This window comes from Prinia subflava, chromosome 27 (assembly GCF_021018805.1).
Source record: "Prinia subflava isolate CZ2003 ecotype Zambia chromosome 27, Cam_Psub_1.2, whole genome shotgun sequence".
NCBI lineage: Eukaryota > Metazoa > Chordata > Aves > Passeriformes > Cisticolidae > Prinia > Prinia subflava.
The window spans coordinates 3,036,124-3,044,017 of record NC_086273.1 but is presented as its reverse complement, the minus strand read 5'-3'; the positions used below and the strand labels follow the sequence as shown (position 1 = coordinate 3,044,017).

At 54.8% G+C, this 7,894-nt stretch overlaps 1 long non-coding RNA gene across 1 annotated transcript; it reads right to left on the bottom strand.

Annotated features, from left to right (window-relative positions):
* Positions 1–669: 669 nt before the first annotated feature.
* Positions 670–2,770, bottom strand: LOC134562465 (uncharacterized). The gene is made up of 3 exons (XR_010083173.1): positions 2,644–2,770; positions 2,177–2,290; positions 670–1,773 (listed from the first exon to the last, which is right to left on the bottom strand). It is a non-coding gene; the product is annotated as an uncharacterized LOC134562465 (long non-coding RNA).
* Positions 2,771–7,894: the final 5,124 nt, after the last annotated feature.

Genomic DNA, 7,894 nt, shown 5'->3' with positions numbered 1-7,894 from the left:
GCCCAGCTGGCTTATTTCTCCTTCTACAAAAGAATCGAGCTGAAGGAGTTTCAGGCATGTCAGTGCCTGATCTCTCTTTCCCTCTAAAGGCTCTGCCTGCCCAAGCCCCGGTTCCCTGCTGTGCTTTGGCAGGAGAGCCATTCAAGCCCCAAACACAAGGGCACTGGGCTTCAGCTGCCAAGCCTCTCTTTGCCATGGGATTGCTTTTACCCTGCAGCCTCCATGGGCAAGGGCTCTGTGGGAGCAGGGGCCATCCCAGCCTGTGCCCTGCACACAGAGCCAGGAAAAGGAGCAGATCCTGCTGCCTTGTGCTCCTGCTGATCCCAGCAGCAGCTGCCCTGGGAGTTCCTCCAGGGAACTTCCTACCAAGGGCTTCCATCCTTGCAGTGCCTGGGAGAACTTGTTGCTTCCCAGTTGTCCCCACCCTTCTGGATCCTGGAGCATCTCAGCACAAGTGTCCACGGCCCTTCCTGCATGCCCAGCCTGCAGCAGCCACAGTCACTGCTGCCTCCCCCTGGCTGCAGCTCATTTGCCCAAGGGCTGCCAAAGGCAGCGGGGCTGGCTCAGGATCCCTGTTGGCTTCTGGGCTCCAGGATGACCTTCAGGGGACACTTGGAGCGCTTCCTCAAGAGCTGCCTGTGCCATGGGGGTGGATTTGTCCTCCCCGGGGGCTCTGGTTGGAGCTGTACGCTCCGTGCAGTCCTGGAGTTTTCTCAGCAGCCTTTGCAGCGAGTTCTGAGCCAACGTGTGGCTCTGCTGCCATCCCAAATCTGCGCTTTCCTTGCCCAGCCTGAGGGCAAGGGGATGATGTGCTGGGCATGGGTGGAGAATCCCATGGCCAAAATCCTCCAGCATTTACATCTGCTCACTGCTCTGGATAGCACAAATCACAAAACACCCATCCCAGCTGACAATTGTAATTTTGTGCAGATTGCTACAGCTGCACTGCTGAATGACAAATACACAAGAATTGATTTCACATGAAAAATATAATTTATTACAAATTGCTACACCCACGCTGATGATATACATCTATGCTGATCTCAGTTTAAGTTAAAAAAGGAATTTATTACATTTTTACAACACTGCTATATAAAAATATACAAAGACCATTTTCAGTTAACAAAAGCTTAATTTATTACTAACCTCTAAAACCTCTAAACCTCACTATACACAAAGATCAGTTAGGTGTTTAACAACTTAATTTATTACATATTATCTAAACTTAAAGCCCATCTAGGAATACAAAAATATCAGTATCTCTATCTAAATAACCCTCTACCAAGAAGTCAATCAATACAAATCTCCCCATATATGTAAATAGAATTATATCCAAATAGATCAAAATATATGTATAAATATAATTAGATATTTACTTATACAAATACCGGTACAGCTATTGAAAGAGCCATATAACTACGACATCAATAGAAATAACTACACAATTGTATACAAAGGAAATAGAACTAAACACAAAACATCATACTTATATATACAAATACCTAGACACATATATAAAAATACATGTAATTACAAACATGTATGCATATATACACACATATATGCATAGCATACAGTCATAAATATAACAATAAACATGTAGAAATATTACTATACAAATTAAAACCCACATATATAAATATCCATATAAATATCCCTCTCTATGTTCAAGTCCAAAGATCTTTAAACAGAACTCGAAGCAGAGGGATTCCAGTGCCCCATCTTCAAAGCCTTTCCCTCCGTCCTTGCTTCCTCCCGTGCAGAGCAGCTCTCCTGGACAGGGACAGCAGAGGGGACATGTGGGAAGCAAAGGGAGCCCCGAGTGAGGATGGGGACGTTTCCCTTGGCAGCCGCTGCCCTTCAGTCAGGGCAGGGCCAAGCCCAGCGCCTCCCCAGGAGGGTTGGAAAGAAGCAGCAGCCGAGCGGGCCGGGCTGTGGTGAGCGCAGCCGCGGCGGGGCTGTCCCGCAGCCGCCGGCAGCCCGGCACGGCCGGCACAGCTGCCGGGCCCTGCCGGCACAGCTGCCTTGCCCAGGACAGCCCCTGTGCCGGCCGGGGCAGCTGCGCTGAGCAGCCCCAGCACGGGCAGGGCCCGCTCCTGCCCCGCCGGGCACTGCCCACGGCCAAAGCCCGCGCCACCCTCAGCCCCAGCCGGCCTCAGCGGCCCTGCGGCCTCACCCGGCCTCTCGGCTGGCAGCAGCAGCTCCCTGCTCCCTGCTCCTGCTGCCGGCCTGCAGCTTCTCCCTGCTGCCTCCTGCCAGTCTCCGCCTGTCCTCAGGCTCTGCAGGGCAGCTGTGGCAAAAGGGGAGGCTCTGCAATTGCTCCCAAGGCCGGCACAGCTGCAGGCCCGGAGCCCTCTGTGCTCCCTGCTGGCCCCTCCATCCCCTCAGCCCCACCGTCCCCTCAGCAAAGCCCCGGCCCCTTCAGTTTCTGCAGCCCCTCACAGTCCTCTCACCCCACTCAATCCCTTCTGAGCCATCCCGGCCCCTCACACCCACCACCCCTCAGCCTGTGGCCCTTCCCTGTCCCCTCAGTGCCACCATGGCCCTCTGCTCCCCCACAGCCCTCAGTGTCCCCAGCACCCCAAGGTCACCGTCCCTGCAGCGTCAGCGCCTCCTCAGCCCCCTCAGGCCCCTCTGTCTCACCGTCCTTCAGCAGCTCCTCAGGGGACCCTGCCTGGGGCCACCGGCAGCTCCCACCGCTCCAGGGACACCCGGGGCTGGAACTGCTGCTCCGCCGGCCCGGCCCCAGCTCGGACCAGCACAGGGACAGGGGACACAGGGCACAGGGGGAAAAGCAAGAAGGGAGAGAGGCAAAGAGGTTAAAAACTGGCCTATACCTATATGGATACTAATCTATGTACATAAACGCCCATGTACCTCTAAGTATATAATTATGCACATTTATAAAAATAACTATCTATATATAAATGTAACTATCCTCACAAATAAATATTACTGTGTGTATCTATAAATACAACTATGCATGATTATAACTATATAAATCTAAAAAAATATATATAAAAATTTCCCTCTACAGATCTATAACTATATAGGCATATAAACATAACTCGACATCTATAAATATACTGCACATCTATAAAAAACATATCTATAGATAGATAAATATCACTATATAATTCTAAACATATCACTATAGACAGAGGGATTCTACCTGCCTGGTAGTCACAGGCTCTCCCTCTGTCTCTTCCTGCCATGCAGGGCACCCCTCCAGGAGAGGTCGATCACACGGGATCTGGGAAGAAAAGAGAACACAGAGTCAATATTGGCCCTTGTGCACGTTTCCCTTGGGCAGCAATTGTCCTTCTATCAGGGACTGTAAAAGACAGCCTGCAAGGCAGACTCTCACTCGGGAATTTGAAGCCTGCTCTTCAGAGAACAGGGATCCTTCCAAGTTTCCAAAACTGTGTAAAGCATTGAAGTACCTCGATAAAGTCTCAGCAGTCGCAGTGCAAATGGCACCATGAGAGCTGGAAACACAGACAGTCCCAGCTCCCCCAAAGAAGCCCAGCCCTGTTCTTGCTCTGTGCTGACAGAGAGGCCTCAGTCCTGGCTGAAATGGCTGAAGCTGAAGGGTGCTGTGAGCTGAGTTACAACCCAAACTGGGACACGTGGGTTGGTGACACAGCTCCCACAAGGTCAGGTTTGGTCCCTGCTCTCCTGCCCCAGCAGAGGACTCAGTGTCAGAGCCTCTGGAGAAGCGTGGAGAGGGCAGGGCTCAGGGAGCTTGTGCCAGTGCAGGATTGGAACTAAAGGCACCAGGAAGCACCAGCCCTGCAGACAAGAACTCAACTCTTCTGATCTCCCTTCCTGTGCCAGGCAGGCTCAGAGCAGCCGTCTCACACCTCTCTAAACCAGTGTGGGCTCTCTCCTTACCAGGCTCCTCTGGCTCTGGGGAACTGTTCCTGCAGCTCTCGGTGCCAGATGGAGCTTCCTCTGCTGCAGCCCTGTTCACAGTGTCCTCTCCTGAAGGCTCAGGGGCAACATTAAGATTCCCCTTGAAAGAAAAACAGAAAGAGAAGAACCCAAAGATCACTCAGGATTTTCTTGGAATCACATCAGGGATACAGTAACTGTTCTTCTCCACTCCCAAAGGCCATGGAACACGAGGCCCACTGCCTCACTGCCCACACGGTTCACATGACAAGCCTTTTCAACTCAGGGTTTGGGTGGCCAAGTGAAACTGAAGCTCTTCCAAAATGACCTTGGAGGCAAAACGTGAATGCAGAAAACCAGAAGACACCAAGTGAGGAGACGTGCCCTCACGCTCTGAGCCTGGCTTATCCCAGGAGCTGTAAGAAATCAGCCAGCACAAAGCCAGGGGCTCTCCTTGTTGCCAGCGTGGCTGTCAGCAAGGGCAGAGCTCGCTCCAGCACTGCCCAGGGCTGTGCTGCAAACCCACAGGCAAAGCACACATTTCTGCCTGGGAATCCCACCAGCCCCACCCCACTGCTCAGACAATCCTTCACAAGGTGGTGCTTTTTGGAGCCCTCTGCTGCTGCCCCAGATGTAGGACCCAGGCAAACATTTATGGACCATGGGTATTTCCAGGATCATATTTTCCAGGAAAAAAAATCTGTAAATTTGGAGGGTAGAAAAGAAAACCAACCTGAAAGACATGACCAAGAATAATTAGATAACTAAATAAGAATTTAGTTATCTAATTTTTATCTAAAAAATTAAATTCAACAAACCTTTGTTTCTAAGCCATGTATACAACGTTCAAAAGCTCTCAGGCCAGCCTCTTTCATTCCCATCCAAGGGGGTTACCTGAGCAGAGGGAGACCTCTCAGGTAGGGAGCTCCTGATCTCCCGGATCATTTTCTCCACCTCAAGGCCCAGATCCAGCGGTGGCGACTCCTCTTCTGCAGGTGCACTCTGCGCTGAGCTGGAGGCCGATGATGCTGGAGACTTTTCAGACAGGGAGCTCCTGATCTCCCGGATCATTTTCTCCACTTCAAGGCCCAGATCCAGCGGTGGTGACTCCTCTTTCACAGGTGCACTCTGCACTGAGCTGGAGGCCGGTGATGCTGCACAGCCAGCACTGCCAGCTGGAGCACTGGGGGCTGAAGTGCCCGGAGCAGCTGCAAGAATTCAAACACGCGGGTCAGGCTGCAGAAGGTGGCTTTGGAACACAGAGCTCTACTGCTGCCTTGGATCAAACGTTACAGGAAGCACCCAGGAAAAGCAGGCAGAGATTCTTGGGACTTTCTAGGTACCCCTTCCTAACAGGCTTGACAATTTCTGTCTCAGAAGGACAGAGCACTGTGGAAAAATAATTCAAACGGTCACTTTGAATGACCTTTTGGAAAAGCAAGGCTAGAACTCTTTTCCTACCTGGTGGCCTGCAGGCTGGGGGCTGCTGCTCCCCGTGGAGCTGCGGGAAGCTGCAGGGCTGGACCCTGAGCACCTCCCGGTCCAGCGGAGGCGGCTGCACCCCGTAGAGCTCCTGGAAGCGGCTCGGCCCCTCCCGCCGGGCCGGCCCCGGCCGGGCCCTGTGCAGCAAGTGGAAGCCGCAGGGTGGGCGCCGGGCGAGCGGCGGCCGCTCCCGGGGCAGCTGCTGGAAGCGGCCGGGCCGGGGGCAGCGCAGCTCCCGCCCGTCCGGGCCCCGCTCCCTGTGCAGTGGGAGGAAGGCGCTGGGCGGGCGCCCGGGCGGCAGCGGCGGCCGCTCCCCGGGCAGCGCCGTGAAGCGACTGTGCCCGTCCCGCCCGCCCGGCAGCAGCGGCCGCGCCCTGGGGAGCTGCCGGGAGCCGCAGGGCCGGGGGCAGCGCCCCTCCCGCCCCGCCGCCCGCCGCTGCCTGTTGGCCGTGGTCCGGCGCCTGATGCGGAGCAGGAGGTCGGGGCGGTCGCGGCGAAACCAGGGGTTGCTGTAGTGCAGCCAGGCGCCGGTATCGCCCGCCGCAGCCACGCCAGTTCGGCCCGGCACCTTGTGGAAGCCGTAGCGGTAGAGCTGGCGCACGAAGCTGCGGAACTGCGTGGCCCTGAAGGTGCCCGGGGCCGGCCCCTGGGCGCCGCCCGGGCTGAGCAGCTCCCGCTCGAAGAGGGAGCGGTGTACGAGCAGCCCCCGGGCGCGGCTGTCCCAGCGCAGGGAGCGGACGCGGGGGCTGTTCAGCAGGCGCCACAGCTTGGCGGGGAAGGTGCGGGCGCGGAGCCCGGCGGGCAGCGGCAGCTCCGCCGTGGCTTCCATCGCCGACTGTCGCCGCAACGCCCGGGGCGCAACGGCCGCGGCTGCGCCGGCGGCGCGCGGCCTGCGGGGGGCGCTGCGCTCGGCCCCGCGCGCGCCCAGCGCGGCCCCGGCGCGGGCCGGACCCGGCGGGGACGAGCGCCGCGGAGCCGGGGCTGCGGGCTCCGTGCAGGGCCGGGGGCTCCCGGGGCTGGCCCCGCACGGCACGGGAAGGGAAGGCCCTGGGGAGGGCGGGCTCTGCGAGCTGTGGCGGACTCTGCCCCCACGCTGCAGCCTGGGCCTGGGTCACTGTGGGTGACAGAGGAAAAGGACATTCCTCTGTCGTGGCTGGGGAGAGGATGGAAAGGGGAGATTAGAAAGCATTCTTTTGGCCACCTTCTCAGCGGACTAGCTGGTTTTTTCTCACAATCTCTGCCTGTCGTTGGCAGAGTTGGCACATTTCTCATGATTTGGAGTCAGCAACAGCAGCAGGAAGGGGCAGCAATTTTGTCACCACTGTCATCAAAATGATAGTGCTGCCCCACGGATGGATGTACTTTGTGCAAGGGATTCAAGGCCTACAGCTGTAGGGAACTCATGCTGGTGTCTTCCCAAGTGGTGCTGCCTTTTCCTTTCCTCAGGAATTGCTTCTTTTTTCCCCTGCATCTGGTGGGAGTTCCAATGCAAATTCCTCCTGCAGCCAACTCTTGTCAATGCAGACTGACAAAGGAGATCTTGCAGTGGACAGAGACTGCCTAGAGCTGGTGTGGAGAGGTGAAGGGAGAAGGTTTGTCCTCAAAGTCTTGTTGGGGAGCTGACTGTGCTTTGCAGGACAGACACAAATGTAGTGTATCCAAGCCTTGCAGGTTCATTCCTCAGTTTCTTGACACACCACAGAGACTTTGAAGTTGTCGTGTTGGGCCAGAAATTTCTGTCTCGGAACTTTTTCAAATGCTTCAATTATTTTTTTCTTTTTATTTCTTCGTTCTTTTTTTCTGCAAAAGTATTGTCATAATCTATTGCTTCCCGAGAATCTTTTCCTACCTCTTGGGAAACTTCCCTCTGCTGGGCTCCCAGATCAGGCCATTTCCCAGGGATCCTTCCCAAACTGAGGACCAGCCCATGGCCTTTGCTCTCCAGCTAGAAAAGAAGGGAGCACAGAGCTGAGTGTTGTGGGAGAGGAGCTTCTCTTTCCTGCCTGCTTTCCCTTTGGCACAGGTTGGTGTGTGCTCATTTGATAAAGGGAGGTTTAAACTCTGGAGGAGCTGTGTTTCAAACTGCTCCCTCCTCGAGCTCTTCAGTGGGTATCCTTGGACAAAAGGTCTCTCTGTGGGAGCTCCCAGTGGGCAGGTGAAGTAAGGAAGTTGATATTTCAGGGTTGTGACTGCTGTTTGCAGTTGGTTTCTGGAGGTGTCCGGATCAGGAGTGACTACTTTTCTCACCTGGCTGCAGAAAAAGGAATTGGAAAGTGGGAATTGTATTTGCAGAGATGGCAGTCAGGGGTGTTTTCCTGGAAATGGACTGGCTGTATTTTATGCAGTTTTCACAGACCTTGTGCGCAACAGCCACTGGCTGGTAGTTTTCTTACTACTTCATTTATTGGTCAGAAGGTCATTTGTGTGTACATGCCAAGGTTGAGGTTGTTTACATTTTTCCTTTATGGGTTCTCATGGAACAGATCTAATATTTAGGCAGGTGCACTTTTTTTTCCCC